Source organism: Pseudorasbora parva, chromosome 22 (genome assembly GCF_024679245.1).
Source record: "Pseudorasbora parva isolate DD20220531a chromosome 22, ASM2467924v1, whole genome shotgun sequence".
Classification (NCBI taxonomy): domain Eukaryota; kingdom Metazoa; phylum Chordata; class Actinopteri; order Cypriniformes; family Gobionidae; genus Pseudorasbora; species Pseudorasbora parva.
In genome coordinates this window covers 4,569,327-4,595,561 of record NC_090193.1, presented here as the reverse complement: position 1 = coordinate 4,595,561, position 26,235 = coordinate 4,569,327, and the positions used below count along the sequence as shown (strand labels likewise).

Below are 26,235 nucleotides of genomic sequence, written 5' to 3'. Positions count from 1 at the left end.
GCAAGCACAAATGACATATGTCTGGTTTGTTTGAAAGTAGGCTAGAATAAAAGTACCAGAGAACATGTCAAAGGGGGCATCCGGATTTGAACCGGAGACCTCTTGATCTGCAGTCAAATGCTCTACCCCTGAGCTATACCCCCCTTTCTGGAAAGCTACTTACATAAATAATTAAATAAATCTTTGAATGAAACACAATTTAGATATGTATGGCTTGTCTGAAAGTAGGCTAGTATAAAAGTACCAGAGAACATGTCAAAGGGGGCATCCGGATTTGAACGGAGACCTCTTGATCTGCAGTCAAATGCTCCACCACTGAGCTATACCCCCTTTCTTTTAGTATAAAAGTACCAGAGAACATGTCAAAGGGGGCATCCGGATTTGAACCGGAGACCTCTTGATCTGCAGTCAAATGCTCTACCAGTGAGCTATACCCCCTTTCTTGAAAACCATTTAAATAAATAAATAAAAAATCTTTGTTTTAAACAAGCCTGACATATCGCAAGCACAATAGAGATATGTCTGTTTTGTCTGAAAGTAGGCTAGTATGAAAGTACCAGAGAACATGTCAAAGGCGGCATCCGAATTTGAGCCGGAGACCTCTTGATCTGCAGTCAAATGCTCTACCACTGAGCTATAACCCCTTTCTGGAAAACCATATCTCGAAACACAATTTAGATATTTCTGTCTAGTCGAAAAGTAGGCTAGTATAAATGCACCACAGAACAGATTAGGTAAGGCTAAAGGGGGCATCCGGATTTGAACCGGAGACCTCTTGATCTGCAGTCAAATGCTCTACCACTGAGCTATACCCCCTTTCTTGAAAACCATTTAAATACATTTAAAAAAAAATCTTTGTTTTAAAAAAGCCTAACATATCGCAAGCACAATGGAGATATGTCTGGCTTGTCTGAAAGTAGGCTAGTATAAAAGTACCAGAGAACATGTCAAAGGGGGCATCCGGATTTGAACCGGAGACCTCTTGATCTGCAGTCAAATGCTCTACCACTGAGCTATACCCCCTTTCTTGAAAACCATTTAAATAAATAAATAAAAAATCTTTGTTTTAAACAAGCCTGACATATCGCAAGCACAAGTGAGATATGTCTGGCTTGTCTGAATGTAGGCTAGTACAAAAGTACCAGAAAACATGGCAAAGGGGGCATCCGGATTTGAACCGGAGACCTGTTGATCTGCAGTCAAATGCTCTACCCCTGAGCTATACCCCCTTTCTGGAAAGCCACTTACATAAATAATTAAATAAATCTTTGAATGAAACACAATTTAGATATGTATGGCTTGTCTGAAAGTAGGCTGGTATAAATGAACCACATGACAGATTAGGTCAAGCTAAAGGCGGCATCTGGATTAGAACCGGTGATCTCTTGATCTGCAGTCAAATGCTCTACCACTGAGCTATACCCCTTTCTGGAAAACCATATCTCGAAACACAATTTAGATATTTCTGTCTTGTCGAAAAGTAGGCTAGTATAAATGCACCACAGAACAGATTAGGTCAGGCTAAAGGGGGCATCCGGATTTGAACCGGAGACCTCTTGATCTGCAGTCAAATGCTCTACCACTGAGCTATAACCCCTTTCTTGAAAACCATTTAAATACATTTAAAAAAAATCTTTGTTTTAAACAAGCCTAACATATCGCAAGCACAATGGAGATATGTCTGGCTTGTCTGAAAGTAGGCTAGTATAAAAGTACCAGAGGACATGTCAAAGGGGGCATCCGGATTTGAACCGGAGACCTCTTGATCTGCAGTCAAATGCTCTACCACTGAGCTATACCCCCTTTCTTGAAAACCATTTAAATAGATAAAAAAAAAAATCTTTGTTTTAAACAAGCCTGACATATCGCAAGCACAAGTGAGATATGTCTGGCTTGTCTGAATGTAGGCTAGTACAAAAGTACCAGAAAACATGGCAAAGGGGGCATCCGGATTTGAACCGGAGACCTGTTGATCTGCAGTCAAATGCTCTACCCCTGAGCTATACCCCCTTTCTGGAAAGCCACTTACATAAATAATTAAATAAATCTTTGAATGAAACACAATTTAGATATGTATGGCTTGTCTGAAAGTAGGCTGGTATAAATGAACCACATGACAGACTAGGTCAAGCTAAAGGGGGCATCTGGATTAGAACCGGTGATCTCTTGATCTGCAGTCAAATGCTCTACCACTGAGCAATACCCCCTGTCTTGAAAACTAGTTAAATAAATAAAAAAAAATCTTTGTTATCAACAAGCCTGACATTTAGCAAGCACAAATGACATATGTCTGGTTTGTTTGAAAGTAGGCTAGAATAAAAGTACCAGAGAACATGTCAAAGGGGGCATCCGGATTTGAGCCGGAGACCTCTTCATCTGCAGTCAAATGCTCTACCACTGAGCTATACCACCTTTCTTGAAAGCTATTTAAATAAATTTTAAAAATATTTGTTTTAAACAAGCCTGACATATAGAAAGCACAAATGACATATGTCTGGTTTGTCTGAAAGTAGGCTAATATAAAAGTACCAGAGAACATGTCAAAGGGGGCATCCGGATTTGAACCGGGGACCTCTTGATCTGCAGTCAAATGCTCTACCACTGAGCTATACCCCCTTTCTTGAAAACTAGTTAAATAAATTTAAAAAATCTTTGTTATCAACAAGCCTGACATATAGCAAGCACAAATGACATATGTCTGGTTTGTTTGAAAGTAGGCTAGAATAAAAGTACCAGAGAACATGTCAAAGGGGGCATCCGGATTTGAACCGGAGACCTCTTGATCTGCAGTCAAATGCTCTACCCCTGAGCTATACCCCCCTTTCTGGAAAGCCACTTACATAAATAATTAAATAAATCTTTGAATGAAACACAATTTAGATATGTATGGCTTGTCTGAAAGTAGGCTAGTATAAAAGTACCAGAGAACATGTCAAAGGGGGCATCCGGATTTGAACGGAGACCTCTTGATCTGCAGTCAAATGCTCCACCACTGAGCTATACCCCCTTTCTTTTAGTATAAAAGTACCAGAGAACATGTCAAAGGGGGCATCCGGATTTGAACCGGAGACCTCTTGATCTGCAGTCAAATGCTCTACCAGTGAGCTAAACCCCCTTTCTTGAAAACCATTTAAATAAATAAATAAAAAATCTTTGTTTTAAACAAGCCTGACATATCGCAAGCACAATAGAGATATGTCTGTTTTGTCTGAAAGTAGGCTAGTATGAAAGTACCAGAGAACATGTCAAAGGCGGCATCCGAATTTGAGCCGGAGACCTCTTGATCTGCAGTCAAATGCTCTACCACTGAGCTATAACCCCTTTCTGGAAAACCATATCTCGAAACACAATTTAGATATTTCTGTCTTGTCGAAAAGTAGGCTAGTATAAATGCACCACAGAACAGATTAGGTAAGGCTAAAGGGGGCATCCGGATTTGAACCGGAGACCTCTTGATCTGCAGTCAAATGCTCTACCACTGAGCTATACCCCCTTTCTTGAAAACCATTTAAATACATTTAAAAAAAAATCTTTGTTTTAAACAAGCCTAACATATCGCAAGCACAATGGAGATATGTCTGGCTTGTCTGAAAGTAGGCTAGTATAAAAGTACCAGAGAACATGTCAAAGGGGGCATCCAGATTTGAAGCGGAGACCTCTTGATCTGCAGTCAAGTGCTCTACCACTGAGCTATACCCCCTTTCTTGAAAACCATTTAAATACATTTAAAAATAAAATCTTTGTTTTAAACAAGCCTAACATATCGCAAGCACAATGGAGATATGTCTGGCTTGTCTGAAAGTAGGCTAGTATAAAAGTACCAGAGAACATGTCAAAGGGGGCATCCAGATTTGAAGCGGAGACCTCTTGATCTGCAGTCAAATGCTCTACCACTGAGCTATACCCCCTTTCTGGAAAATCCTGTCTCGAAAGACAAGTGAGATATGTCTGGCTTGTCTGAAAGTAGGCTGGTATAAATGAACCACAGAACAGATTTGTTCAAGCTGAAGGGGGCATCCGGTTTTGAACCGGAGACCTCTTGATCTGCAGTCAAATGCTCTACCACTGAGCTATACCTCCTTTCTGGAAAACCATTTAAATAAATAAAAAAAAAACCTTTGTTTTAAACAAGCCTGACATATAGCAAGCAGAAATGACATATGTCTGGTTTGTCTGAAAGTAGGCTAGTATAAAAGCAGCAGAGAACATGTTAAAGGGGGCATCCGGATTTGAACCGGAGACCTCTTGATCTGCAGTCAAATGCTCTACCACTGAGCTATACCTCCTTTCTTGAAAACCATTTAAATAAATAAATAAAACATCTTTGTTTTAAACAAGCCTGACATATGGCAAGCACAAGTGAGATATGTCTGGCTTGTCTGAATGTAGGCTAGTACAAAAGTACCAGAAAACATGGCAAAGGGGGCATCCGGATTTGAACCGGAGACCTGTTGATCTGCAGTCAAATGCTCTACCCCTGAGCTATACCCCCTTTCTGGAAAGCCACTTACATAAATAATTAAATAAATCTTTGAATGAAACACAATTTAGATATGTATGGCTTGTCTGAAAGTAGGCTAGTATAAAAGTACCAGAGAACATGTCAAAGGGGGCATCCGGATTTGAACCGGAGACCTCTTGATCTGCAGTCAAATGCTCTACCACTGAGCTATACCCCCTTTCTTGAAAACCATTTAAATAAATAAAAAAAAAATCTTTGTTTTAAACAAGCCTGACGTATCGCAAGCACAATGGAGATATGTCTGGCTTGTCTGAAAGTAGGCTAGTAAGAAAGTACCAGAGAACATGTCAAAGGGGGCATCCGGATTTGAGCCGGAGACCTCTTGATCTGCAGTCAAATGCTCTACCACTGAGCTATACCACCTTTCTTGAAAGCTATTTAAATAAATTTAAAAAATATTTGTTTTAAACAAGCCTGACATATCGCAAGCACAATGGAGATATGTCTGGCTTGTCTGAAAGTAGGCTAGTATAAAAGAACCAGAGAACATGTCAAAGGGGGCATCCGGATTTGAACCGGAGACCTCTTGATCTGCAGGCAAATGCTCTACCACTGAGCTATACCCCCTTTCTTTTAGTATAAAAGTACCAGAGAACATGTCAAAGGGGGCATCCGGATTTGAGCCGGAGACCTCTTGATCTGCAGTCAAATGCTCTACCACTGAGCTATACCCCCTTTCTGGAAAATCCTATCTCGAAAGACAAGTGAGATATGTCTGGCTTGTCTGAAAGTAGGCTGGTATAAATGAACCACAGAACAGATTTGTTCAAGCTGAAGGGGGCATCCGGATTTGAACCGGAGACCTCTTGATCTGCAGTCAAATGCTCTACCACTGAGCTATACCCCCTTTCGGGAAAACCATTTAAATAAATTAAAAAAAAAACTTTGTTTTAAACAAGCCTGACATATCGCAAGCACAATTAAGATATGTCTGGCTTGTCTGAAAGTAGGCTAGTATAAAAGTACCAGAGAACATGTCAAAGGGGGCATCCGGATTTGAACCGGAGACCTCTTGATCTGCAGTCAAATGCTCTACCACTGAGCTATACCCGCTTCCTTTTAAATTATTTAAATAAATTATAAAATCTTTGTTTTAAACAAGCCTGACATATAGCAAGCACAAATGACATATGTCTGGTTTGTCTGAAAGTAGGCTAGTATAAAAGCAGCAGAGAACATGTCAAAGGGGGCATCCGGATTTGAACCGGAGACCTCTTGATCTGCAGTCAAATGGTCTACCCCTGAGCTATACCCTCTTTCTGGAAAGCCACTTACATAAATAATTAAATAAATCTTTGAATGAAACACAATTTAGATATGTATGGCTTGTCTGAAAGTAGGCTAGTATAAAAGTACCAGAGAACATGTCAAAGGGGGCATCCGGATTTGAACGGAGACCTCCTGATCTGCAGTCAAATGCTCTACCACTGAGCTATACCCCCTTTCTTTTAGTACAAAAGTACCAGAGAACATGTCAAAGGGGGCATCCGGATTTGAACCGGAGACCTCTTGATCTGCAGTCAAATGCTCTACCACTGAGCTATACCCCCTTCCTTTTAAACTATTTAAATAAATTATTAAATCTTTGTTTTAAACAAGCCTGACATATAGCAAGGAGAAATGACATATGTCTGGTTTGTCTGAAAGTAGGCTAGTATAAAAGCAGCAGAGAACATGTCAAAGGGGGCATCCGGATTTGAACCGGAGACCTCTTGATCTGCAGTCAAATGCTCTACCACTGAGCTATACCCCCTTTCTTGAAAACCATTTAAATAAATAAAAAAAAAAATCTTTGTTTTAAACAAGCCTGACATATCGCAAGCACAAGTGAGATATGTCTGGCTTGTCTGAATGTAGGCTAGTACAAAAGTACCAGAAAACATGGCAAAGGGGGCATCCGGATTTGAACCGGAGACCTGTTGATCTGCAGTCAAATGCTCTACCCCTGAGCTATACCCCCTTTCTGGAAAACCACTTACATAAATAATTAAATCAATCTTTGAATGAAACACAATTTAGATATGTATGTCTTGTCTGAAAGTAGGCTAGTATAAAAGTACCAGAGAACATGTCAATGGGGGCCACCGGATTTGAACGGCGACCTCTTGATCTGCAGTCAAATGCTCTACCACTGAGCTATACCCCCTTTCTGGAAAGCTACCTAAATAAATAATTAAATAAATCTTTGAATGAAACACAATTTAGATATCTATGGCTTGTCTGAAAGTAGGCTGGTATAAATGAACCACATGACAGATTAGGTCAAGCTAAAGGGGGCATCTGGATTAGAACCGGGGACCTCTTGATCTGCAGTCAAATGCTCTACCACTGAGCAATACCCCCTTTCTTGAAAACTAGTTAAATAAATTAAAAAAATCTTTGTTATCAACAAGCCTGACATTTAGCAAGCACAAATGACATATGTCTGGTTTGTTTGAAAGTAGGCTAGAATAAAAGTACCAGAGAACATGTCAAAGGGGGCATCCGGATTTGAATCGGGGACCTCTTGATCTGCAGTCAAATGCTCTACCACTGAGCTATACCCCCTTTCTTGCAACTAGTTAAATAAATTAAAAAAATCTTTGTTATCAACAAGCCTGACATATAGCAAGCACAAATGACATATGTCTGGTTTGTTTGAAAGTAGGCTAGAATAAAAGTACCAGAGAACATGTCAAAGCGGGCATCCGGATTTGAACCGGAGACCTCTTGATCTGCAGTCAAATGCTCTACCCCTGAGCTATACCCTCTTTCTGGAAAGCCACTTACATAAATAATTAAATAAATCTTTGAATGAAACACAATTTAGATATGTATGGCTTGTCTGAAAGTAGGCTAGTATAAAAGTACCAGAGAACATGTCAAAGGGGGCATCCGGATTTGAACGGAGACCTCCTGATCTGCAGTCAAATGCTCTACCACTGAGCTATACCCCCTTTCTGGAAAACCATATCTCGAAACACAATTTAGATATTTCTGTCTTGTCGAAAAGTAGGCTAGTATAAATGCACCACAGAACAGATTAGGTCAGGCTAAAGGGGGCATCCGGATTTGAACCGGAGACCTCTTGATCTGCAGTCAAATGCTCTACCACTGAGCTATACCCCCTTTCTTGAAAACCATTTAAATACATTTAAAAAAAATCTTTGTTTTAAACAAGCCTAACATATCGCAAGCACAATGGAGATATGTCTGGCTTGTCTGAAAGTAGGCTAGTATAAAAGTACCAGAGAACATGTCAAAGGGGGCATCCGGATTTGAACCGGAGACCTCTTGATCTGCAGTCAAATGCTCTACCACTGAGCTATACCCCCTTTCTTTTAGTATAAAAGTACCAGAGAACATTTCAAAGGGGGCATCCGGATTTGAACCGGAGACCTCTTGATCTGCAGTCAAATGCTCTACCAGTGAGCTATACCCCCTTTCTTGAAAACCATTTAAATAAATAAAAAAATCTTTGTTTTAAACAAGCCTGACATATCGCAAGCACAATGGAGATATGTCTGGCTTGTCTGAAAGTAGGCTAGTATGAAAGTACCAGAGAACATGTCAAAGGGGGCATCCGGATTTGAGCCGGAGACCTCTTGATCTGCAGTCAAATGCTCTACCACTGAGCTATACCCCCTTTCTGAAAAACCATATCTCGAAACACAATTTAGATATTTCTGTCTTGTCGAAAAGTAGGCTAGTATAAATGCACCACAGAACAGATTAGGTCAGGCTAAAGGGGGCATCTGGATTTGAACCGGAGACCTCTTGATCTGCAGTCAAATGCTCTACCACTGAGCTATACCCCCTTTCTTGAAAACCATTTAAATACATTTAAAAAAAATCTTTGTTTTAAACAAGCCTAACATATCGCAAGCACAATGGAGATATGTCTGGCTTGTCTGAAAGTAGGCAAGTATAAAAGTACCAGAGAACATGTCAAAGGGGGCATCCGGATTTGAACCGGAGACCTCTTGATCTGCAGTCAAATGCTCTACCACTGAGCTATACCCCCTTTCTGTAAAATCCTATCTCGAAAGACAAGTGAGATATGTCTGGCTTGTCTGAAAGTAGGCTGGTATAAATGAACCACAGAACAGATTTGTTCAAGCTGAAGGGGGCATCCGGTTTTGAACCGGAGACCTCTTGATCTGCAGTCAAATGCTCTACCACTGAGCTATACCCCCTTTCTTGAAAACCATTTAAATACATTTAAAAAAAATCTTTGTTTTAAACAAGCCTAACATATCGCAAGCACAATTAAGATATGTCTGGCTTGTCTGAAAGTAGGCTAGTATAAAAGTACCAGAGAACATGTCAAAGGGGGCATCCGGATTTGAACCGGAGACCTCTTGATCTGCAGTCAAATGCTCTACCACTGAGCTATACCCCCTTCCTTTTAAACTATTTAAATAAATTATAAAATCTTTGTTTTAAACAAGCCTGACATATAGCAAGCACAAATGACATATGTCTGGTTTGTCTGAAAGTAGGCTAGTATAAAAGCAGCAGAGAACATGTCAAAGGGGGCATCCGGATTTGAACCGGAGACCTCTTGATCTGCAGTCAAATGCTCTACCATTGAGCTATACCCCCTTTCTTGAAAACCTTTTAAATAAATAAATAAAAAATCTTTGTTTTAAACAAGCCTGACATATCGCAAGCACAAGTGAGATATGTCTGGCTTGTCTGAATGTAGGCTAGTACAAAAGTACCAGAAAACATGGCAAAGGGGGCATCCGGATTTGAACCGGAGACCTCTTGATCTGCAGTCAAATGCTCTACCCCTGAGCTATACCCCCTTTCTGGAAAGCCACTTACATAAATAATTAAATAAATCTATGAATGAAACACAATTTAGATATGTATGGCTTGTCTGAAAGTAGGCTAGTATAAAAGTACCAGAGAACATGTCAAAGGGGGCATCCGGATTTGAACGGTGACCTCTTGATCTGCAGTCAAATGCTCTACCACTGAGCTATACCCCCTTTCTTGAAAACTATTTAAATAAATTTAAAAAATATTTGTTTTAAACAAGCTTGACATATAGAAAGCACAAATGACATATGTCTGGTTTGTCTGAAAGTAGGCTAGTATAAAAGTACCAGAGAACATGTCAAAGGGGGCATCCGGATTTGAACCGGGGACCTCTTGATCTGCAGTCAAATGCTCTACCACTGAGCTATACCCCCTTTCTTGCAACTAGTTAAATAAATTAAAAAAATCTTTGTTATCAACAAGCCTGACATATAGCAAGCACAAATGACATATGTCTGGTTTGTTTGAAAGTAGGCTAGAATAAAAGTACCAGAGAACATGTCAAAGGGGGCATCCGGATTTGAACCGGAGACCTCTTGATCTGCAGTCAAATGCTCTACCCCTGAGCTATACCCTCTTTCTGGAAAGCCACTTACATAAATAATTAAATAAATCTTTGAATGAAACACAATTTAGATATGTATGGCTTGTCTGAAAGTAGGCTAGTATAAAAGTACCAGAGAACATGTCAAAGGGGGCATCCGGATTTGAACGGAGACCTCCTGATCTGCAGTCAAATGCTCTACCACTGAGCTATACCCCCTTTCTTTTAGTACAAAAGTACCAGAGAACATGTCAAAGGGGGCATCCGGATTTGAACCGGAGACCTCTTGATCTGCAGTCAAATGCTCTACCACTGAGCTATACCCCCTTCCTTTTAAACTATTTAAATAAATTATTAAATCTTTGTTTTAAACAAGCCTGACATATAGCAAGGAGAAATTACATATGTCTGGTTTGTCTGAAAGTAGGCTAGTATAAAAAAAGCAGAGAACATGTCAAAGGGGGCATCCGGATTTGAACCAGAGACCTCTTGATCTGCAGTCAAATGCTCTACCACTGAGCTATACCCCCTTTCTTGAAAACCATTTAAATAAATAAAAATAAAAAATCTTTGTTTTAAACAAGCCTGACATATCGCAAGCACAAGTGAGATATGTCTGGCTTGTCTGAATGTAGGCTAGTACAAAAGTACCAGAAAACATGGCAAAGGGGGCATCCGGATTTGAACGGAGACCTCTTGATCTGCAGTCAAATGCTCTACCACTGAGCTATACCCCCTTTCTTTTAATATAAAAGTACCAGAGAACATGTCAAAGGGGGCATCCGGATTTGAACCGGAGACCTCTTGATCTGCAGTCAAATGCTCTACCAGTGAGCTATACCCCCTTTCTTGAAAACCATTTAAATAAATAAATAAAAAATCTTTGTTTTAAACAAGCCTGACATATCGCAAGCACAATAGAGATATGTCTGTTTTGTCTGAAAGTAGGCTAGTATGAAAGTACCAGAGAACATGTCAAAGGCGGCATCCGGATTTGAGCCGGAGACCTCTTGATCTGCAGTCAAATGCTCTACCACTGAGCTATACCCCCTTTCTGGAAAACCATATCTCGAAACACAATTTAGATATTTCTGTCTTGTCGAAAAGTAGGCTAGTATAAATGCACCACAGAACAGATTAGGTCAGGCTAAATGGGGCATCTGGATTTGAACTGGAGACCTCTTGATCTGCAGTCAAATGCTCTACCACTGAGCTATACCCCCTTTCTTGAAAACCATTTAAATATATTTAAAAAAAATCTTTGTTTTCAACAAGCCTAACATATCGCAAGCACAATGGAGATATGTCTGGCTTGTCTGAAAGTAGGCTAGTATAAAAGAACCAGAGAACATGTCAAAGGGGGCATCCGGATTTGAACCGGAGACCTCTTGATCTGCAGTCAAATGCTCTACCACTGAGCTATACCCCCTTTCTTTTAGTATAAAAGTACCAGAGAACATTTCAAAGGGGGCATCCGGATTTGAACCGGAGACCTCTTGATCTGCAGTCAAATGCTCTACCAGTGAGCTATACCCCCTTTCTTGAAAACCATTTAAATAAATAAAAAAAAAATCTTTGTTTTAAACAAGCCTGACATATCGCAAGCACAATGGAGATATGTCTGGCTTGTCTGAAAGTAGGCTAGTATAAAAGAACCAGAGAACATGTCAAAGGGGGCATCCGGATTTGAACCGGAGACCTCTTGATCTGCAGTCAAATGCTCTACCACTGAGCTATACCCCCTTTCTTTTAGTATAAAAGTACCAGAGAACATGTCAAAGGGGGCATCCGGATTTGAGCCGGAGACCTCTTGATCTGCAGTCAAATGCTCTACCACTGAGCTATACCCCCTTTCTGGAAAATCCTATCTCGAAAGACAAGTGAGATATGTCTGGCTTGTCTGAAAGTAGGCTGGTATAAATGAACCACAGAACAGATTTGTTCAAGCTGAAGGGGGCATCCGGATTTGAACCGGAGACCTCTTGATCTGCAGTCAAATGCTCTACCACTGAGCTATACCCCCTTTCTGGAAAACCATTTAAATAAATTAAAAAAAAACCTTTGTTTTAAACAAGCCTGACATATCGCAAGCACAATTAAGATATGTCTGGCTTGTCTGAAAGTAGGCTAGTATAAAAGTACCAGAGAACATGTCAAAGGGGGCATCCGGATTTGAACCGGAGACCTCTTGATCTGCAGTCAAATGCTCTACCACTGAGCTATACCCCCTTTCTTGAAAACCATTTAAATACATTTAAAAAAAATCTTTGTTTTAAACAAGCCTGACATATCGCAAGCACAAGTGAGATATGTCTGGCTTGTCTGAATGTAGGCTAGTACAAAAGTACCAGAAAACATGGCAAAGGGGGCATCCGGATTTGAACCGGAGACCTGTTGATCTGCAGTCAAATGCTCTACCCCTGAGCTATACCCCCTTTCTGGAAAGCCACTTACATAAATAATTAAATAAATCTTTGAATGAAACACAATTTAGATATGTATGGCTTGTCTGAAAGTAGGCTAGTATAAAAGTACCAGAGAACATGTCAATGGGGGCCACCGGATTTGAACGGCGACCTCTTGATCTGCAGTCAAATGCTCTACCACTGAGCTATACCCCCTTTCTGGAAAGCTACCTAAATAAATAATTAAATAAATCTTTGAATGAAACACAATTTAGATATCTATGGCTTGTCTGAAAGTAGGCTGGTATAAATGAACCACATGACAGATTAGGTCAAGCTAAAGGGGGCATCTGGATTAGAACCGGGGACCTCTTGATCTGCAGTCAAATGCTCTACCACTGAGCAATACCCCCTTTCTTGAAAACTAGTTAAATAAATTAAAAAAATCTTTGTTATCAACAAGCCTGACATTTAGCAAGCACAAATGACATATGTCTGGTTTGTTTGAAAGTAGGCTAGAATAAAAGTACCAGAGAACATGTCAAAGGGGGCATCCGGATTTGAACCGGAGACCTCTTGATCTGCAGTCAAATGCTCTACCACTGAGCTATACCCCCTTTCTGGAAAACCATATCTCGAAACACAATTTAGATATTTCTGTCTTGTCGAAAAGTAGGCTAGTATAAATGCACCACAGAACAGATTAGGTCAGGCTAAAGGGGGCATCCGGATTTGAACCGGAGACCTCTTGATCTGCAGTCAAATGCTCTACCACTGAGCTATACCCCCTTTCTTGAAAACCATTTAAATACATTTAAAAAAAATCTTTGTTTTAAACAAGCCTAACATATCGCAAGCACAATGGAGATATGTCTGGCTTGTCTGAAAGTAGGCTAGTATAAAAGTACCAGAGAACATGTCAAAGGGGGCATCCGGATTTGAACCGGAGACCTCTTGATCTGCAGTCAAATGCTCTACCACTGAGCTATACCCCCTTTCTTTTAGTATAAAAGTACCAGAGAACATTTCAAAGGGGGCATCCGGATTTGAACCGGAGACCTCTTGATCTGCAGTCAAATGCTCTACCAGTGAGCTATACCCCCTTTCTTGAAAACCATTTAAATAAATAAAAAAATCTTTGTTTTAAACAAGCCTGACATATCGCAAGCACAATGGAGATATGTCTGGCTTGTCTGAAAGTAGGCTAGTATGAAAGTACCAGAGAACATGTCAAAGGGGGCATCCGGATTTGAGCCGGAGACCTCTTGATCTGCAGTCAAATGCTCTACCACTGAGCTATACCCCCTTTCTGAAAAACCATATCTCGAAACACAATTTAGATATTTCTGTCTTGTCGAAAAGTAGGCTAGTATAAATGCACCACAGAACAGATTAGGTCAGGCTAAAGGGGGCATCCGGATTTGAACCGGAGACCTCTTGATCTGCAGTCATATGCTCTACCACTGAGCTATACCCCCTTTCTTGAAAACCATTTAAATACATTTAAAAAAAATCTTTGTTTTAAACAAGCCTAACATATCGCAAGCACAATGGAGATATGTCTGGCTTGTCTGAAAGTAGGCAAGTATAAAAGTACCAGAGAACATGTCAAAGGGGGCATCCGGATTTGAACCGGAGACCTCTTGATCTGCAGTCAAATGCTCTACCACTGAGCTATACCCCCTTTCTGTAAAATCCTATCTCGAAAGACAAGTGAGATATGTCTGGCTTGTCTGAAAGTAGGCTGGTATAAATGAACCACAGAACAGATTTGTTCAAGCTGAAGGGGGCATCCGGTTTTGAACCGGAGACCTCTTGATCTGCAGTCAAATGCTCTACCACTGAGCTATACCCCCTTTCTTGAAAACCATTTAAATACATTTAAAAAAAATCTTTGTTTTAAACAAGCCTAACATTTCGCAAGCACAATTAAGATATGTCTGGCTTGTCTGAAAGTAGGCTAGTATAAAAGTACCAGAGAACATGTCAAAGGGGGCATCCGGATTTGAACCGGAGACCTCTTGATCTGCAGTCAAATGCTCTACCACTGAGCTATACCCCCTTCCTTTTAAACTATTTAAATAAATTATAAAATCTTTGTTTTAAACAAGCCTGACATATAGCAAGCACAAATGACATATGTCTGGTTTGTCTGAAAGTAGGCTAGTATAAAAGCAGCAGAGAACATGTCAAAGGGGGCATCCGGATTTGAACCGGAGACCTCTTGATCTGCAGTCAAATGCTCTACCACTGAGCTATACCCCCTTTCTTGAAAACCTTTTAAATAAATAAATAAAAAATCTTTGTTTTAAACAAGCCTGACATATCGCAAGCACAAGTGAGATATGTCTGGCTTGTCTGAATGTAGGCTAGTACAAAAGTACCAGAAAACATGGCAAAGGGGGCATCCGGATTTGAACCGGAGACCTCTTGATCTGCAGTCAAATGCTCTACCCCTGAGCTATACCCCCTTTCTGGAAAGCCACTTACATAAATAATTAAATAAATCTATGAATGAAACACAATTTAGATATGTATGGCTTGTCTGAAAGTAGGCTAGTATAAAAGTACCAGAGAACATGTCAAAGGGGGCATCCGGATTTGAACGGTGACCTCTTGATCTGCAGTCAAATGCTCTACCACTGAGCTATACCCCCTTTCTTGAAAACTATTTAAATAAATTTAAAAAATATTTGTTTTAAACAAGCTTGACATATAGAAAGCACAAATGACATATGTCTGGTTTGTCTGAAAGTAGGCTAGTATAAAAGTACCAGAGAACATGTCAAAGGGGGCATCCGGATTTGAACCGGGGACCTCTTGATCTGCAGTCAAATGCTCTACCACTGAGCTATACCCCCTTTCTTGCAACTAGTTAAATAAATTAAAAAAATCTTTGTTATCAACAAGCCTGACATATAGCAAGCACAAATGACATATGTCTGGTTTGTTTGAAAGTAGGCTAGAATAAAAGTACCAGAAAACATGTCAAAGGGGGCATCCGGATTTGAACCGGAGACCTCTTGATCTGCAGTCAAATGCTCTACCCCTGAGCTATACCCTCTTTCTGGAAAGCCACTTACATAAATAATTAAATAAATCTTTGAATGAAACACAATTTAGATATGTATGGCTTGTCTGAAAGTAGGCTAGTATAAAAGTACCAGAGAACATGTCAAAGGGGGCATCCGGATTTGAACGGAGACCTCCTGATCTGCAGTCAAATGCTCTACCACTGAGCTATACCCCCTTTCTTTTAGTACAAAAGTACCAGAGAACATGTCAAAGGGGGCATCCGGATTTGAACCGGAGACCTCTTGATCTGCAGTCAAATGCTCTACCACTGAGCTATACCCCCTTCCTTTTAAACTATTTAAATAAATTATTAAATCTTTGTTTTAAACAAGCCTGACATATAGCAAGGAGAAATTACATATGTCTGGTTTTTCTGAAAGTAGGCTAGTATAAAAAAAGCAGAGAACATGTCAAAGGGGGCATCCGGATTTGAACCAGAGACCTCTTGATCTGCAGTCAAATGCTCTACCACTGAGCTATACCCCCTTTCTTGAAAACCATTTAAATAAATAAAAATAAAAAATCTTTGTTTTAAACAAGCCTGACATATCGCAAGCACAAGTGAGATATGTCTGGCTTGTCTGAATGTAGGCTAGTACAAAAGTACCAGAAAACATGGCAAAGGGGGCATCCGGATTTGAACGGAGACCTCTTGATCTGCAGTCAAATGCTCTACCACTGAGCTATACCCCCTTTCTTTTAATATAAAAGTACCAGAGAACATGTCAAAGGGGGCATCCGGATTTGAACCGGAGACCTCTTGATCTGCAGTCAAATGCTCTACCAGTGAGCTATACCCCCTTTCTTGAAAACCATTTAAATAAATAAATAAAAAATCTTTGTTTTAAACAAGCCTGACATATCGCAAGCACAATAGAGATATGTCTGTTTTGTCTGAAAGTAGGCTAGTATGAAAGTACCAGAGAACATGTCAAAGGCGGCATCCGGATTTGAGCCGGAGACCTCTTGATCTGCAGTCAAATGCTCTACCACTGAGCTATACCCCCTTTCTGGAAAACCATATCTCGAAACACAATTTAGATATTTCTGTCTTGTCGAAAAGTAGGCTAGTATAAATGCACCACAGAACAGATTAGGTCAGGCTAAAGGGGGCATCTGGATTTGAACTGGAGACCTCTTGATCTGCAGTCAAATGCTCTACCACTGAGCTATACCCCCTTTCTTGAAAACCATTTAAATATATTTAAAAAAAATCTTTGTTTTCAACAAGCCTAACATATCGCAAGCACAATGGAGATATGTCTGGCTTGTCTGAAAGTAGGCTAGTATAAAAGAACCAGAGAACATGTCAAAGGGGGCATCCGGATTTGAACCGGAGACCTCTTGATCTGCAGTCAAATGCTCTACCACTGAGCTATACCCCCTTTCTTTTAGTATAAAAGTACCAGAGAACATTTCAAAAGGGGCATCCGGATTTGAACCGGAGACCTCTTGATCTGCAGTCAAATGCTCTACCAGTGAGCTATACCCCCTTTCTTGAAAACCATTTAAATAAATAAAAAAAAAATCTTTGTTTTAAACAAGCCTGACATATCGCAAGCACAATGGAGATATGTCTGGCTTGTCTGAAAGTAGGCTAGTATAAAAGAACCAGAGAACATGTCAAAGGGGGCATCCGGATTTGAACCGGAGACCTCTTGATCTGCAGTCAAATGCTCTACCACTGAGCTATACCCCCTTTCTTTTAGTATAAAAGTACCAGAGAACATGTCAAAGGGGGCATCCGGATTTGAGCCGGAGACCTCTTGATCTGCAGTCAAATGCTCTACCACTGAGCTATACCCCCTTTCTGGAAAATCCTATCTCGAAAGACAAGTGAGATATGTCTGGCTTGTCTGAAAGTAGGCTGGTATAAATGAACGACAGAACAGATTTGTTCAAGCTGAAGGGGGCATCCGGATTTGAACCGGAGACCTCTTGATCTGCAGTCAAATGCTCTACCACTGAGCTATACCCCCTTTCTGGAAAACCATTTAAATAAATTAAAAAAAAACCTTTGTTTTAAACAAGCCTGACATATCGCAAGCACAATTAAGATATGTCTGGCTTGTCTGAAAGTAGGCTAGTATAAAAGTACCAGAGAACATGTCAAAGGGGGCATCCGGATTTGAACCGGAGACCTCTTGATCTGCAGTCAAATGCTCTACCACTGAGCTATACCCCCTTCCTTTTAAACTATTTAAATAAATTATAAAATCTTTGTTTTAAACAAGCCTGACATATAGCAAGCACAAATGACATATGTCTGGTTTGTCTGAAAGTAGGCTAGTATAGACCTCTTGATCTGCAGTCAAATGCTCTACCACTGAGCTATACCCCCTTTCTTTTAGTATAAAAGTACCAGAGAACATGTCAAAGGGGGCATCCGGATTTGAGCCGGAGACCTCTTGATCTGCAGTCAAATGCTCTACCACTGAGCTATACCCCCTTTCTGGAAAATCCTATCTCGAAAGACAAGTGAGATATGTCTGGCTTGTCTGAAAGTAGGCTGGTATAAATGAACCACAGAACAGATTTGTTCAAGCTGAAGGGGGCATCCGGATTTGAACCGGAGACCTCTTGATCTGCAGTCAAATGCTCTACCACTGAGCTATACCCCCTTTCTGGAAAACCATTTAAATAAATTAAAAAAAAAACTTTGTTTTAAACAAGCCTGACATATCGCAAGCACAATTAAGATATGTCTGGCTTGTCTGAAAGTAGGCTAGTATAAAAGTACCAGAGAACATGTCAAAGGGGGCATCCGGATTTGAACCGGAGACCTCTTGATCTGCAGTCAAATTCTCTACCACTGAGCTATACCCCCTTCCTTTTAAACTATTTAAATAAATTATAAAATCTTTGTTTTAAACAAGCCTGACATATAGCAAGCACAAATGACATATGTCTGGTTTGTCTGAAAGTAGGCTAGTATAAAAGCAGCAGAGAACATGTCAAAGGGGGCATCCGGATTTGAACCGGAGACCTCTTGATCTGCAGTCAAATGCTCTACCACTGAGCTACACCCCCTTTCTTGAATACCATTTAAATAAATAAATAAAAAATCTTTGTTTTAAACAAGACTGACATATCGCAAGCACAAGTGAGATATGTCTGGCTTGTCTGAATGTAGGCTAGTACAAAAGTACCAGAAAACATGGCAAAGGGGGCATCCGGATTTGAACCGGAGACCTCTTGATCTGCAGTCAAATGCTCTACCCCTGAGCTATACCCCCTTTCTGGAAAGACACTTACATAAATAATTAAATAAATCTATGAATGAAACACAATTTAGATATGTATGGCTTGTCTGAAAGTAGGCTAGTATGAAAGTACCAGAGAACATGGCAAAGGGGGCATCCGGATTTGAACGGAGACCTCTTGATCTGCAGTCAAATGCTCTACCACTGAGCTATACCCCCTTTCTTGAAAACCATTTAAATAAATAAAAAAAAAATCTTTGTTTTAAACAAGCCTGACATATCGCAAGCACAATGGAGATATGTCTGGCTTGTCTGAAAGTAGGCTAGTAAGAAAGTACCAGAGAACATGTCAAAGGGGGCATCCGGATTTGAACCGGGGACCTCTTGATCTGCAGTCAAATGCTCTACCACTGAGCTATACCCCCTTTCTTGAAAACTAGTTAAATAAATTTAAAAAATCTTTGTTATCAACAAGCCTGACATATAGCAAGCACAAATGACATATGTCTGGTTTGTTTGAAAGTAGGCTAGAATAAAAGTACCAGAGAACATGTCAAAGGGGGCATCCGGATTTGAACGGAGACCTCTTGATCTGCAGTCAAATGCTCCACCACTGAGCTATACCCCCTTTCTTTTAGTATAAAAGTACCAGAGAACATGTCAAAGGGGGCATCCGGATTTGAACCGGAGACCTCTTGATCTGCAGTCAAATGCTCTACCAGTGAGCTAAACCCCCTTTCTTGAAAACCATTTAAATAAATAAATAAAAAATCTTTGTTTTAAACAAGCCTGACATATCGCAAGCACAATAGAGATATGTCTGTTTTGTCTGAAAGTAGGCTAGTATGAAAGTACCAGAGAACATGTCAAAGGCGGCATCCGAATTTGAGCCGGAGACCTCTTGATCTGCAGTCAAATGCTCTACCACTGAGCTATAACCCCTTTCTGGAAAACCATATCTCGAAACACAATTTAGATATTTCTGTCTTGTCGAAAAGTAGGCTAGTATAAATGCACCACAGAACAGATTAGGTAAGGCTAAAGGGGGCATCCGGATTTGAACCGGAGACCTCTTGATCTGCAGTCAAATGCTCTACCACTGAGCTATACCCCCTTTCTTGAAAACCATTTAAATAAATAAATAAAAAATCTTTGTTTTAAACAAGCCTGACATATCGCAAGCACAAGTGAGATATGTCTGGCTTGTCTGAATGTAGGCTAGTACAAAAGTACCAGAAAACATGGCAAAGGGGGCATCCGGATTTGAACCGGAGACCTGTCAATCTGCAGTCAAATGCTCTACCCCTGAGCTATACCCCCTTTCTGGAAAGCCACTTACATAAATAATTAAATAAATCTTTGAATGAAACACAATTTAGATATGTATGGCTTGTCTGAAAGTAGGCTGGTATAAATGAACCACATGACAGATTAGGTCAAGCTAAAGGCGGCATCTGGATTAGAACCGGTGATCTCTTGATCTGCAGTCAAATGCTCTACCACTGAGCAATACCCCCTTTCTGGAAAACCATATCTCGAAACACAATTTAGATATTTCTGTCTTGTCGACAAGTAGGCTAGTATAAATGCAGCACAGAACAGATTAGGTAAGGCTAAAGGGGGCATCCGGATTTGAACCGGAGACCTCTTGATCTGCAGTCAAATGCTCTACCACTGAGCTATACCCCCTTTCTTGAAAACCATTTAAATACATTTAAAAAAAAATCTTTGTTTTAAACAAGCCTAACATATCGCAAGCACAATGGAGATATGTCTGGCTTGTCTGAAAGTAGGCTAGTATAAAAGTACCAGAGAACATGTCAAAGGGGGCATCCGGATTTGAACCGGAGACCTCTTGATCTGCAGTCAAATGCTCTACCACTGAGCTATACCCCCTTTCTGGAAAACCATTTAAATAAATTAAAAAAAAACCTTTGTTTTAAACAAGCCTGACATATCGCAAGCACAATTAAGATATGTCTGTCTTGTCTGAAAGTAGGCTAGTATAAAAGTACCAGAGAACATGTCAAAGGGGGCATCCGGATTTGAACCGGAGACCTCTTGATCTGCAGTCAAATGCTCTACCACTGAGCTATACCCCCTTCCTTTTAAACTATTTAAATAAATTATAAAATCTTTGTTTTAAACAAGCCTGACATATAGCAAGCACATATGACATATGTCTGGTTTGTCTGAAAGTAGGCTAGTATAGACCTCTTGATCTGCAGTCAAATGCTCTACCACTGAGCTATACCCCCTTTCTTTTAGTATAAAAGTACCAGAGAACATGTCAAAGGGGGCATCCGGATTTGAGCCGGAGACCTCTTGATCTGCAGTCAAATGCTCTACCACTGAGCTATACACCCTTTCTGGAAAATCCTATCTCGAAAGACAAGTGAGATATGTCTGGCTTGTCTGAAAGTAGGCTGGTATAAATGAACCACAGAACAGATTTGTTCAAGCTGAAGGGGGAATCCGGATTTGAACCGGAGACCTCTTGATCTGCAGTCAAATGCTCTACCACTGAGCTATACCCCCTTTCTGGAAAACCATTTAAATAAATTAAAAAAAAAACTTTGTTTTAAACAAGCCTGACATATCGCAAGCACAATTAAGATATGTCTGGCTTGTCTGAAAGTAGGCTAGTATAAAAGTACCAGAGAACATGTCAAAGGGGGCATCCGGATTTGAACCGGAGACCTCTTGATCTGCAGTCAAATGCTCTACCACTGAGCTATACCCCCTTCCTTTTAAACTATTTAAATAAATTATAAAATCTTTGTTTTAAACAAGCCTGACATATAGCAAGCACAAATGACATATGTCTGGTTTGTCTGAAAGTAGGCTAGTATAAAAGCAGCAGAGAACATGTCAAAGGGGGCATCCGGATTTGAACCGGAGACCTCTTGATCTGCAGTCAAATGCTCTACCACTGAGCTATACCCCCTTTCTTGAAAACCATTTAAATACATTTAAAAAAAAATCTTTGTTTTAAACAAGCCTAACATATCGCAAGCACAATGGAGATATGTCTGGCTTGTCTGAAAGTAGGCTAGTATAAAAGTACCAGAGAACATGTCAAAGGGGGCATCCGGATTTGAACCGGAGACCTCTTGATCTGCAGTCAAATGCTCTACCACTGAGCTATACCCCCTTTCTTGAAAACCATTTAAATAAATAAATAAAAAATCTTTGTTTTAAACAAGCCTGACATATCGCAAGCACAAGTGAGATATGTCTGGCTTGTCTGAATGTAGGCTAGTACAAAAGTACCAGAAAACATGGCAAAGGGGGCATCCGGATTTGAACCGGAGACCTGTTGATCTGCAGTCAAATGCTCTACCCCTGAGCTATACCCCCTTTCTGGAAAGCCACTTACATAAATAATTAAATAAATCTTTGAATGAAACACAATTTAGATATGTATGGCTTGTCTGAAAGTAGGCTGGTATAAATGAACCACATGACAGATTAGGTCAAGCTAAAGGCGGCATCTGGATTAGAACCGGTGATCTCTTGATCTGCAGTCAAATGCTCTACCACTGAGCAATACCCCCTGTCTTGAAAACTAGTTAAATAAATTAAAAAAATCTTTGTTATCAACAAGCCTGACATTTAGCAAGCACAAATGACATATGTCTGGTTTGTTTGAAAGTAGGCTAGAATAAAAGTACCAGAGAACATGTCAAAGGGGGCATCCGGATTTGAACTGGAGACCTCTTGATCTGCAGTACAATGCTCTACCACTGAGCTATACCCCCTTTCTTGAAAACTATTTAAATAAAATTAAAAAATCTTTGTTTTAAACAAGCCTGACATATCGCAAGCACAATAGAGATATGGTTGTTTTGTCTGAAAGTAGGCTAGTATGAAAGTACCAGAGACCATGTCAAAGGCGGCATCCGGATTTGAGCCGGAGACCTCTTGATCTGCAGTCAAATGCTCTACCACTGAGCTATACCCCCTTTCTGGAAAGCTACCTAAATAAATAATTAAATAAATCTTTGAATGAAACACAATTTAGATATCTATGGCTTGTCTGAAAGTAGGCTGGTATAAATGAACCACATGACAGATTAGGTCAAGCTAAAGGCGGCATCTGGATTAGAACCGGTGATCTCTTGATCTGCAGTCAAATGCTCTACCACTGAGCAATACCCCCTTTCTGGAAAACCATATCTCGAAACACAATTTAGATATTTCTGTCTTGTCGACAAGTAGGCTAGTATAAATGCAGCACAGAACAGATTAGGTAAGGCTAAAGGGGGCATCCGGATTTGAACCGGAGACCTCTTGATCTGCAGTCAAATGCTCTACCACTGAGCTATACCCCCTTTCTTGAAAACCATTTAAATACATTTAAAAAAAAATCTTTGTTTTAAACAAGCCTAACATATCGCAAGCACAATGGAGATATGTCTGGCTTGTCTGAAAGTAGGCATAGTATAAAAGTACCAGAGAACATGTCAAAGGGGGCATCCGGATTTGAACCGGAGACCTCTTGATCTGCAGTCAAATGCTCTACCACTGAGCTATACCCCCTTTCTGGAAAACCATTTAAATAAATTAAAAAAAAACCTTTGTTTTAAACAAGCCTGACATATCGCAAGCACAATTAAGATATGTCTGTCTTGTCTGAAAGTAGGCTAGTATAAAAGTACCAGAGAACATGTCAAAGGGGGCATCCGGATTTGAACCGGAGACCTCTTGATCTGCAGTCAAATGCTCTACCACTGAGCTATACCCCCTTCCTTTTAAACTATTTAAATAAATTATAAAATCTTTGTTTTAAACAAGCCTGACATATAGCAAGCACATATGACATATGTCTGGTTTGTCTGAAAGTAGGCTAGTATAGACCTCTTGATCTGCAGTCAAATGCTCTACCACTGAGCTATACCCCCTTTCTTTTAGTATAAAAGTACCAGAGAACATGTCAAAGGGGGCATCCGGATTTGAGCCGGAGACCTCTTGATCTGCAGTCAAATGCTCTACCACTGAGCTATACACCCTTTCTGGAAAATTCTATCTCGAAAGACAAGTGAGATATGTCTGGCTTGTCTGAAAGTAGGCTGGTATAAATGAACCACAGAACAGATTTGTTCAAGCTGAAGGGGGCATCCGGATTTGAACCGGAGACCTCTTGATCTGCAGTCAAATGCTCTACCACTGAGCTATACCCCCTTTCTGGAAAACCATTTAAATAAATTAAAAAAAAAACTTTGTTTTAAACAAGCCTGACATATCGCAAGCACAATTAAGATATGTCTGGCTTGTCTGAAAGTAGGCTAGTATAAAAGTACCAGAGAACATGTCAAAGGGGGCATCCGGATTTGAACCGGAGACCTCTTGATCTGCAGTCAAATGCTCTACCACTGAGCTATACCCCCTTCCTTTTAAACTATTTAAATAAATTATAAAATCTTTGTTTTAAACAAGCCTGACATATAGCAAGCACAAATGACATATGTCTGGTTTGTCTGAAAGTAGGCTAGTATAAAAGCAGCAGAGAACATGTCAAAGGGGGCATCCGGATTTGAACCGGAGACCTCTTGATCTGCAGTCAAATGCTCTACCACTGAGCTATACCCCCTTTCTTGAAAACCATTTAAATACATTTAAAAAAAAATCTTTGTTTTAAACAAGCCTAACATATCGCAAGCACAATGGAGATATGTCTGGCTTGTCTGAAAGTAGGCTAGTATAAAAGTACCAGAGAACATGTCAAAGGGGGCATCCGGATTTGAACCGGAGACCTCTTGATCTGCAGTCAAATGCTCTACCACTGAGCTATACCCCCTTTCTTGAAAACCATTTAAATAAATAAATAAAAAATCTTTGTTTTAAACAAGCCTGACATATCGCAAGCACAAGTGAGATATGTCTGGCTTGTCTGAATGTAGGCTAGTACAAAAGTACCAGAAAACATGGCAAAGGGGGCATCCGGATTTGAACCGGAGACCTGTTGATCTGCAGTCAAATGCTCTACCCCTGAGCTATACCCCCTTTCTGGAAAGCCACTTACATAAATAATTAAATAAATCTTTGAATGAAACACAATTTAGATATGTATGGCTTGTCTGAAAGTAGGCTGGTATAAATGAACCACATGACAGATTAGGTCAAGCTAAAGGCGGCATCTGGATTAGAACCGGTGATCTCTTGATCTGCAGTCAAATGCTCTACCACTGAGCAATACCCCCTGTCTTGAAAACTAGTTAAATAAATTAAAAAAATCTTTGTTATCAACAAGCCTGACATTTAGCAAGCACAAATGACATATGTCTGGTTTGTTTGAAAGTAGGCTAGAATAAAAGTACCAGAGAACATGTCAAAGGGGGCATCCGGATTTGAACTGGAGACCTCTTGATCTGCAGTACAATGCTCTACCACTGAGCTATACCCCCTTTCTTGAAAACTATTTAAATAAAATTAAAAAATCTTTGTTTTAAACAAGCCTGACATATCGCAAGCACAATAGAGATATGGTTGTTTTGTCTGAAAGTAGGCTAGTATGAAAGTACCAGAGACCATGTCAAAGGCGGCATCCGGATTTGAGCCGGAGACCTCTTGATCTGCAGTCAAATGCTCTACCACTGAGCTATACCCCCTTTCTGGAAAACCATATCTCGAAACACAATTTAGATATTTCTGTCTTGTCGAAAAGTAGACTAGTATAAATGCACCACAGAACAGATTAGGACAGGCTAAAGGGGGCATCCGGATTTGAACCGGAGACCTCTTGATCTGCAGTCAAATGCTCTACCACGGAGCTATACCCCCTTTCTTGAAAACCATTTAAATACATTTAAAAAAAATCTTTGTTTTAAACAAGCCTAACATATCGCAAGTACAATGGAGATATGTCTGGCTTGTCTGAAAGTAGGCTAGTATAAAAGTACCAGAGAACATGTCAAAGGGGGCATCCGGATTTGAACTGGAGACCTCTTGATCTGCAGTCAAATGCTCTACCACTGAGCTATACCCCCTTTCTTGAAAACCATTTAAATACATTTAAAAAAAAATCTTTGTTTTAAACAAGCCTAACATATCGCAAGCACAATGGAGATATGTCTGGCTTGTCTGAAAGTAGGCTAGTATAAAAGTACCAGAGAACATGTCAAAGGGGGCATCCAGATTTGAAGCGGAGACCTCTTGATCTGCAGTCAAATGCTCTACCACTGAGCTATACCCCCTTTCTGGAAAATCCTGTCTCGAAAGACAAGTGAGATATGTCTGGCTTGTCTGAAAGTAGGCTGGTATAAATGAACCACAGAACAGATTTGTTCAAGCTGAAGGGGGCATCCGGATTTGAACCGGAGACCTCTTGATCTGCAGTCAAATGCTCTACCACTGAGCTATACCTCCTTTCTGGAAAACTATTTAAATAAATAAAAAAAAACCTTTGTTTTAAACAAGCCTGACATATCACAAGCACAATTAAGATATGTCTGACTTGTCTGAAAGTAGGCTAGTATAAAAGTACCAGAGAACATGTCAAAGGGGGCATCCAGATTTGAACCGGAGACCTCTTGATCTGCAGTCAAATGCTCTACCACTGAGCTATACCCCCTTTCTTGAAAACCATTTAAATAGATAAAAAAAAAAAATCTTTGTTTTAAACAAGCCTGACATATCGCAAGCACAAGTGAGATATGTCTGGCTTGTCTGAATGTAGGC

General features: G+C 40.1%; 72 non-coding genes across 72 annotated transcripts; all 72 read right to left on the bottom strand.

Moving 5' to 3' along the window:
• Positions 1–71: 71 nt before the first annotated feature.
• trnac-gca (transfer RNA cysteine (anticodon GCA)) lies at positions 72–143 on the bottom strand. The gene has a single exon. It is a non-coding gene; the product is annotated as a tRNA-Cys (tRNA).
• A 601-nt stretch (positions 144–744) lies between these two features.
• trnac-gca (transfer RNA cysteine (anticodon GCA)) lies at positions 745–816 on the bottom strand. The gene has a single exon. It is a non-coding gene; the product is annotated as a tRNA-Cys (tRNA).
• A 135-nt stretch (positions 817–951) lies between these two features.
• Positions 952–1,023, bottom strand: trnac-gca (transfer RNA cysteine (anticodon GCA)). The gene has a single exon. It is a non-coding gene; the product is annotated as a tRNA-Cys (tRNA).
• A 502-nt stretch (positions 1,024–1,525) lies between these two features.
• trnac-gca (transfer RNA cysteine (anticodon GCA)) lies at positions 1,526–1,597 on the bottom strand. Its single transcript has one exon. It is a non-coding gene; the product is annotated as a tRNA-Cys (tRNA).
• Positions 1,598–1,731: 134 nt separating this feature from the next.
• Positions 1,732–1,803, bottom strand: trnac-gca (transfer RNA cysteine (anticodon GCA)). The gene has a single exon. It is a non-coding gene; the product is annotated as a tRNA-Cys (tRNA).
• Positions 1,804–2,544: 741 nt separating this feature from the next.
• On the bottom strand, positions 2,545–2,616 carry trnac-gca (transfer RNA cysteine (anticodon GCA)). Its single transcript has one exon. It is a non-coding gene; the product is annotated as a tRNA-Cys (tRNA).
• A 132-nt stretch (positions 2,617–2,748) lies between these two features.
• On the bottom strand, positions 2,749–2,820 carry trnac-gca (transfer RNA cysteine (anticodon GCA)). The gene has a single exon. It is a non-coding gene; the product is annotated as a tRNA-Cys (tRNA).
• Positions 2,821–3,421: 601 nt separating this feature from the next.
• On the bottom strand, positions 3,422–3,493 carry trnac-gca (transfer RNA cysteine (anticodon GCA)). Its single transcript has one exon. It is a non-coding gene; the product is annotated as a tRNA-Cys (tRNA).
• A 721-nt stretch (positions 3,494–4,214) lies between these two features.
• trnac-gca (transfer RNA cysteine (anticodon GCA)) lies at positions 4,215–4,286 on the bottom strand. Its single transcript has one exon. It is a non-coding gene; the product is annotated as a tRNA-Cys (tRNA).
• A 321-nt stretch (positions 4,287–4,607) lies between these two features.
• Positions 4,608–4,679, bottom strand: trnac-gca (transfer RNA cysteine (anticodon GCA)). The gene has a single exon. It is a non-coding gene; the product is annotated as a tRNA-Cys (tRNA).
• A 446-nt stretch (positions 4,680–5,125) lies between these two features.
• trnac-gca (transfer RNA cysteine (anticodon GCA)) lies at positions 5,126–5,197 on the bottom strand. Its single transcript has one exon. It is a non-coding gene; the product is annotated as a tRNA-Cys (tRNA).
• Positions 5,198–5,297: 100 nt separating this feature from the next.
• trnac-gca (transfer RNA cysteine (anticodon GCA)) lies at positions 5,298–5,369 on the bottom strand. The gene has a single exon. It is a non-coding gene; the product is annotated as a tRNA-Cys (tRNA).
• Positions 5,370–5,503: 134 nt separating this feature from the next.
• Positions 5,504–5,575, bottom strand: trnac-gca (transfer RNA cysteine (anticodon GCA)). The gene has a single exon. It is a non-coding gene; the product is annotated as a tRNA-Cys (tRNA).
• Positions 5,576–6,000: 425 nt separating this feature from the next.
• Positions 6,001–6,072, bottom strand: trnac-gca (transfer RNA cysteine (anticodon GCA)). The gene has a single exon. It is a non-coding gene; the product is annotated as a tRNA-Cys (tRNA).
• Positions 6,073–6,203: 131 nt separating this feature from the next.
• Positions 6,204–6,275, bottom strand: trnac-gca (transfer RNA cysteine (anticodon GCA)). The gene has a single exon. It is a non-coding gene; the product is annotated as a tRNA-Cys (tRNA).
• A 1,283-nt stretch (positions 6,276–7,558) lies between these two features.
• trnac-gca (transfer RNA cysteine (anticodon GCA)) lies at positions 7,559–7,630 on the bottom strand. The gene has a single exon. It is a non-coding gene; the product is annotated as a tRNA-Cys (tRNA).
• Positions 7,631–7,764: 134 nt separating this feature from the next.
• On the bottom strand, positions 7,765–7,836 carry trnac-gca (transfer RNA cysteine (anticodon GCA)). The gene has a single exon. It is a non-coding gene; the product is annotated as a tRNA-Cys (tRNA).
• A 239-nt stretch (positions 7,837–8,075) lies between these two features.
• trnac-gca (transfer RNA cysteine (anticodon GCA)) lies at positions 8,076–8,147 on the bottom strand. Its single transcript has one exon. It is a non-coding gene; the product is annotated as a tRNA-Cys (tRNA).
• Positions 8,148–8,247: 100 nt separating this feature from the next.
• trnac-gca (transfer RNA cysteine (anticodon GCA)) lies at positions 8,248–8,319 on the bottom strand. The gene has a single exon. It is a non-coding gene; the product is annotated as a tRNA-Cys (tRNA).
• A 134-nt stretch (positions 8,320–8,453) lies between these two features.
• On the bottom strand, positions 8,454–8,525 carry trnac-gca (transfer RNA cysteine (anticodon GCA)). Its single transcript has one exon. It is a non-coding gene; the product is annotated as a tRNA-Cys (tRNA).
• A 100-nt stretch (positions 8,526–8,625) lies between these two features.
• On the bottom strand, positions 8,626–8,697 carry trnac-gca (transfer RNA cysteine (anticodon GCA)). The gene has a single exon. It is a non-coding gene; the product is annotated as a tRNA-Cys (tRNA).
• Positions 8,698–8,831: 134 nt separating this feature from the next.
• Positions 8,832–8,903, bottom strand: trnac-gca (transfer RNA cysteine (anticodon GCA)). The gene has a single exon. It is a non-coding gene; the product is annotated as a tRNA-Cys (tRNA).
• Positions 8,904–9,034: 131 nt separating this feature from the next.
• Positions 9,035–9,106, bottom strand: trnac-gca (transfer RNA cysteine (anticodon GCA)). Its single transcript has one exon. It is a non-coding gene; the product is annotated as a tRNA-Cys (tRNA).
• A 134-nt stretch (positions 9,107–9,240) lies between these two features.
• Positions 9,241–9,312, bottom strand: trnac-gca (transfer RNA cysteine (anticodon GCA)). The gene has a single exon. It is a non-coding gene; the product is annotated as a tRNA-Cys (tRNA).
• A 318-nt stretch (positions 9,313–9,630) lies between these two features.
• trnac-gca (transfer RNA cysteine (anticodon GCA)) lies at positions 9,631–9,702 on the bottom strand. Its single transcript has one exon. It is a non-coding gene; the product is annotated as a tRNA-Cys (tRNA).
• A 425-nt stretch (positions 9,703–10,127) lies between these two features.
• trnac-gca (transfer RNA cysteine (anticodon GCA)) lies at positions 10,128–10,199 on the bottom strand. Its single transcript has one exon. It is a non-coding gene; the product is annotated as a tRNA-Cys (tRNA).
• A 131-nt stretch (positions 10,200–10,330) lies between these two features.
• On the bottom strand, positions 10,331–10,402 carry trnac-gca (transfer RNA cysteine (anticodon GCA)). Its single transcript has one exon. It is a non-coding gene; the product is annotated as a tRNA-Cys (tRNA).
• An 827-nt stretch (positions 10,403–11,229) lies between these two features.
• On the bottom strand, positions 11,230–11,301 carry trnac-gca (transfer RNA cysteine (anticodon GCA)). The gene has a single exon. It is a non-coding gene; the product is annotated as a tRNA-Cys (tRNA).
• A 242-nt stretch (positions 11,302–11,543) lies between these two features.
• On the bottom strand, positions 11,544–11,615 carry trnac-gca (transfer RNA cysteine (anticodon GCA)). The gene has a single exon. It is a non-coding gene; the product is annotated as a tRNA-Cys (tRNA).
• Positions 11,616–11,651: 36 nt separating this feature from the next.
• Positions 11,652–11,723, bottom strand: trnac-gca (transfer RNA cysteine (anticodon GCA)). The gene has a single exon. It is a non-coding gene; the product is annotated as a tRNA-Cys (tRNA).
• A 100-nt stretch (positions 11,724–11,823) lies between these two features.
• Positions 11,824–11,895, bottom strand: trnac-gca (transfer RNA cysteine (anticodon GCA)). The gene has a single exon. It is a non-coding gene; the product is annotated as a tRNA-Cys (tRNA).
• Positions 11,896–12,029: 134 nt separating this feature from the next.
• Positions 12,030–12,101, bottom strand: trnac-gca (transfer RNA cysteine (anticodon GCA)). The gene has a single exon. It is a non-coding gene; the product is annotated as a tRNA-Cys (tRNA).
• Positions 12,102–12,822: 721 nt separating this feature from the next.
• On the bottom strand, positions 12,823–12,894 carry trnac-gca (transfer RNA cysteine (anticodon GCA)). The gene has a single exon. It is a non-coding gene; the product is annotated as a tRNA-Cys (tRNA).
• Positions 12,895–12,994: 100 nt separating this feature from the next.
• On the bottom strand, positions 12,995–13,066 carry trnac-gca (transfer RNA cysteine (anticodon GCA)). The gene has a single exon. It is a non-coding gene; the product is annotated as a tRNA-Cys (tRNA).
• Positions 13,067–13,200: 134 nt separating this feature from the next.
• On the bottom strand, positions 13,201–13,272 carry trnac-gca (transfer RNA cysteine (anticodon GCA)). Its single transcript has one exon. It is a non-coding gene; the product is annotated as a tRNA-Cys (tRNA).
• A 239-nt stretch (positions 13,273–13,511) lies between these two features.
• trnac-gca (transfer RNA cysteine (anticodon GCA)) lies at positions 13,512–13,583 on the bottom strand. The gene has a single exon. It is a non-coding gene; the product is annotated as a tRNA-Cys (tRNA).
• A 306-nt stretch (positions 13,584–13,889) lies between these two features.
• Positions 13,890–13,961, bottom strand: trnac-gca (transfer RNA cysteine (anticodon GCA)). Its single transcript has one exon. It is a non-coding gene; the product is annotated as a tRNA-Cys (tRNA).
• A 100-nt stretch (positions 13,962–14,061) lies between these two features.
• On the bottom strand, positions 14,062–14,133 carry trnac-gca (transfer RNA cysteine (anticodon GCA)). The gene has a single exon. It is a non-coding gene; the product is annotated as a tRNA-Cys (tRNA).
• A 134-nt stretch (positions 14,134–14,267) lies between these two features.
• On the bottom strand, positions 14,268–14,339 carry trnac-gca (transfer RNA cysteine (anticodon GCA)). The gene has a single exon. It is a non-coding gene; the product is annotated as a tRNA-Cys (tRNA).
• A 131-nt stretch (positions 14,340–14,470) lies between these two features.
• Positions 14,471–14,542, bottom strand: trnac-gca (transfer RNA cysteine (anticodon GCA)). The gene has a single exon. It is a non-coding gene; the product is annotated as a tRNA-Cys (tRNA).
• A 134-nt stretch (positions 14,543–14,676) lies between these two features.
• On the bottom strand, positions 14,677–14,748 carry trnac-gca (transfer RNA cysteine (anticodon GCA)). The gene has a single exon. It is a non-coding gene; the product is annotated as a tRNA-Cys (tRNA).
• Positions 14,749–15,066: 318 nt separating this feature from the next.
• On the bottom strand, positions 15,067–15,138 carry trnac-gca (transfer RNA cysteine (anticodon GCA)). Its single transcript has one exon. It is a non-coding gene; the product is annotated as a tRNA-Cys (tRNA).
• A 425-nt stretch (positions 15,139–15,563) lies between these two features.
• trnac-gca (transfer RNA cysteine (anticodon GCA)) lies at positions 15,564–15,635 on the bottom strand. The gene has a single exon. It is a non-coding gene; the product is annotated as a tRNA-Cys (tRNA).
• Positions 15,636–15,766: 131 nt separating this feature from the next.
• trnac-gca (transfer RNA cysteine (anticodon GCA)) lies at positions 15,767–15,838 on the bottom strand. The gene has a single exon. It is a non-coding gene; the product is annotated as a tRNA-Cys (tRNA).
• An 827-nt stretch (positions 15,839–16,665) lies between these two features.
• Positions 16,666–16,737, bottom strand: trnac-gca (transfer RNA cysteine (anticodon GCA)). The gene has a single exon. It is a non-coding gene; the product is annotated as a tRNA-Cys (tRNA).
• Positions 16,738–16,979: 242 nt separating this feature from the next.
• Positions 16,980–17,051, bottom strand: trnac-gca (transfer RNA cysteine (anticodon GCA)). The gene has a single exon. It is a non-coding gene; the product is annotated as a tRNA-Cys (tRNA).
• Positions 17,052–17,087: 36 nt separating this feature from the next.
• Positions 17,088–17,159, bottom strand: trnac-gca (transfer RNA cysteine (anticodon GCA)). Its single transcript has one exon. It is a non-coding gene; the product is annotated as a tRNA-Cys (tRNA).
• A 100-nt stretch (positions 17,160–17,259) lies between these two features.
• trnac-gca (transfer RNA cysteine (anticodon GCA)) lies at positions 17,260–17,331 on the bottom strand. Its single transcript has one exon. It is a non-coding gene; the product is annotated as a tRNA-Cys (tRNA).
• Positions 17,332–17,465: 134 nt separating this feature from the next.
• On the bottom strand, positions 17,466–17,537 carry trnac-gca (transfer RNA cysteine (anticodon GCA)). Its single transcript has one exon. It is a non-coding gene; the product is annotated as a tRNA-Cys (tRNA).
• A 192-nt stretch (positions 17,538–17,729) lies between these two features.
• trnac-gca (transfer RNA cysteine (anticodon GCA)) lies at positions 17,730–17,801 on the bottom strand. The gene has a single exon. It is a non-coding gene; the product is annotated as a tRNA-Cys (tRNA).
• A 100-nt stretch (positions 17,802–17,901) lies between these two features.
• trnac-gca (transfer RNA cysteine (anticodon GCA)) lies at positions 17,902–17,973 on the bottom strand. Its single transcript has one exon. It is a non-coding gene; the product is annotated as a tRNA-Cys (tRNA).
• A 337-nt stretch (positions 17,974–18,310) lies between these two features.
• trnac-gca (transfer RNA cysteine (anticodon GCA)) lies at positions 18,311–18,382 on the bottom strand. Its single transcript has one exon. It is a non-coding gene; the product is annotated as a tRNA-Cys (tRNA).
• Positions 18,383–18,516: 134 nt separating this feature from the next.
• Positions 18,517–18,588, bottom strand: trnac-gca (transfer RNA cysteine (anticodon GCA)). The gene has a single exon. It is a non-coding gene; the product is annotated as a tRNA-Cys (tRNA).
• Positions 18,589–18,908: 320 nt separating this feature from the next.
• On the bottom strand, positions 18,909–18,980 carry trnac-gca (transfer RNA cysteine (anticodon GCA)). The gene has a single exon. It is a non-coding gene; the product is annotated as a tRNA-Cys (tRNA).
• A 617-nt stretch (positions 18,981–19,597) lies between these two features.
• trnac-gca (transfer RNA cysteine (anticodon GCA)) lies at positions 19,598–19,669 on the bottom strand. The gene has a single exon. It is a non-coding gene; the product is annotated as a tRNA-Cys (tRNA).
• Positions 19,670–20,172: 503 nt separating this feature from the next.
• trnac-gca (transfer RNA cysteine (anticodon GCA)) lies at positions 20,173–20,244 on the bottom strand. The gene has a single exon. It is a non-coding gene; the product is annotated as a tRNA-Cys (tRNA).
• A 135-nt stretch (positions 20,245–20,379) lies between these two features.
• On the bottom strand, positions 20,380–20,451 carry trnac-gca (transfer RNA cysteine (anticodon GCA)). Its single transcript has one exon. It is a non-coding gene; the product is annotated as a tRNA-Cys (tRNA).
• A 134-nt stretch (positions 20,452–20,585) lies between these two features.
• trnac-gca (transfer RNA cysteine (anticodon GCA)) lies at positions 20,586–20,657 on the bottom strand. The gene has a single exon. It is a non-coding gene; the product is annotated as a tRNA-Cys (tRNA).
• Positions 20,658–21,021: 364 nt separating this feature from the next.
• On the bottom strand, positions 21,022–21,093 carry trnac-gca (transfer RNA cysteine (anticodon GCA)). Its single transcript has one exon. It is a non-coding gene; the product is annotated as a tRNA-Cys (tRNA).
• A 134-nt stretch (positions 21,094–21,227) lies between these two features.
• trnac-gca (transfer RNA cysteine (anticodon GCA)) lies at positions 21,228–21,299 on the bottom strand. Its single transcript has one exon. It is a non-coding gene; the product is annotated as a tRNA-Cys (tRNA).
• Positions 21,300–21,430: 131 nt separating this feature from the next.
• Positions 21,431–21,502, bottom strand: trnac-gca (transfer RNA cysteine (anticodon GCA)). Its single transcript has one exon. It is a non-coding gene; the product is annotated as a tRNA-Cys (tRNA).
• A 135-nt stretch (positions 21,503–21,637) lies between these two features.
• trnac-gca (transfer RNA cysteine (anticodon GCA)) lies at positions 21,638–21,709 on the bottom strand. Its single transcript has one exon. It is a non-coding gene; the product is annotated as a tRNA-Cys (tRNA).
• A 1,108-nt stretch (positions 21,710–22,817) lies between these two features.
• On the bottom strand, positions 22,818–22,889 carry trnac-gca (transfer RNA cysteine (anticodon GCA)). The gene has a single exon. It is a non-coding gene; the product is annotated as a tRNA-Cys (tRNA).
• Positions 22,890–23,025: 136 nt separating this feature from the next.
• Positions 23,026–23,097, bottom strand: trnac-gca (transfer RNA cysteine (anticodon GCA)). The gene has a single exon. It is a non-coding gene; the product is annotated as a tRNA-Cys (tRNA).
• Positions 23,098–23,231: 134 nt separating this feature from the next.
• Positions 23,232–23,303, bottom strand: trnac-gca (transfer RNA cysteine (anticodon GCA)). Its single transcript has one exon. It is a non-coding gene; the product is annotated as a tRNA-Cys (tRNA).
• A 364-nt stretch (positions 23,304–23,667) lies between these two features.
• Positions 23,668–23,739, bottom strand: trnac-gca (transfer RNA cysteine (anticodon GCA)). The gene has a single exon. It is a non-coding gene; the product is annotated as a tRNA-Cys (tRNA).
• Positions 23,740–23,873: 134 nt separating this feature from the next.
• trnac-gca (transfer RNA cysteine (anticodon GCA)) lies at positions 23,874–23,945 on the bottom strand. The gene has a single exon. It is a non-coding gene; the product is annotated as a tRNA-Cys (tRNA).
• Positions 23,946–24,076: 131 nt separating this feature from the next.
• Positions 24,077–24,148, bottom strand: trnac-gca (transfer RNA cysteine (anticodon GCA)). Its single transcript has one exon. It is a non-coding gene; the product is annotated as a tRNA-Cys (tRNA).
• A 135-nt stretch (positions 24,149–24,283) lies between these two features.
• trnac-gca (transfer RNA cysteine (anticodon GCA)) lies at positions 24,284–24,355 on the bottom strand. The gene has a single exon. It is a non-coding gene; the product is annotated as a tRNA-Cys (tRNA).
• A 1,117-nt stretch (positions 24,356–25,472) lies between these two features.
• On the bottom strand, positions 25,473–25,544 carry trnac-gca (transfer RNA cysteine (anticodon GCA)). Its single transcript has one exon. It is a non-coding gene; the product is annotated as a tRNA-Cys (tRNA).
• A 307-nt stretch (positions 25,545–25,851) lies between these two features.
• On the bottom strand, positions 25,852–25,923 carry trnac-gca (transfer RNA cysteine (anticodon GCA)). Its single transcript has one exon. It is a non-coding gene; the product is annotated as a tRNA-Cys (tRNA).
• Positions 25,924–26,056: 133 nt separating this feature from the next.
• On the bottom strand, positions 26,057–26,128 carry trnac-gca (transfer RNA cysteine (anticodon GCA)). Its single transcript has one exon. It is a non-coding gene; the product is annotated as a tRNA-Cys (tRNA).
• Between the last annotated feature and the right edge of the window lie 107 nt (positions 26,129–26,235).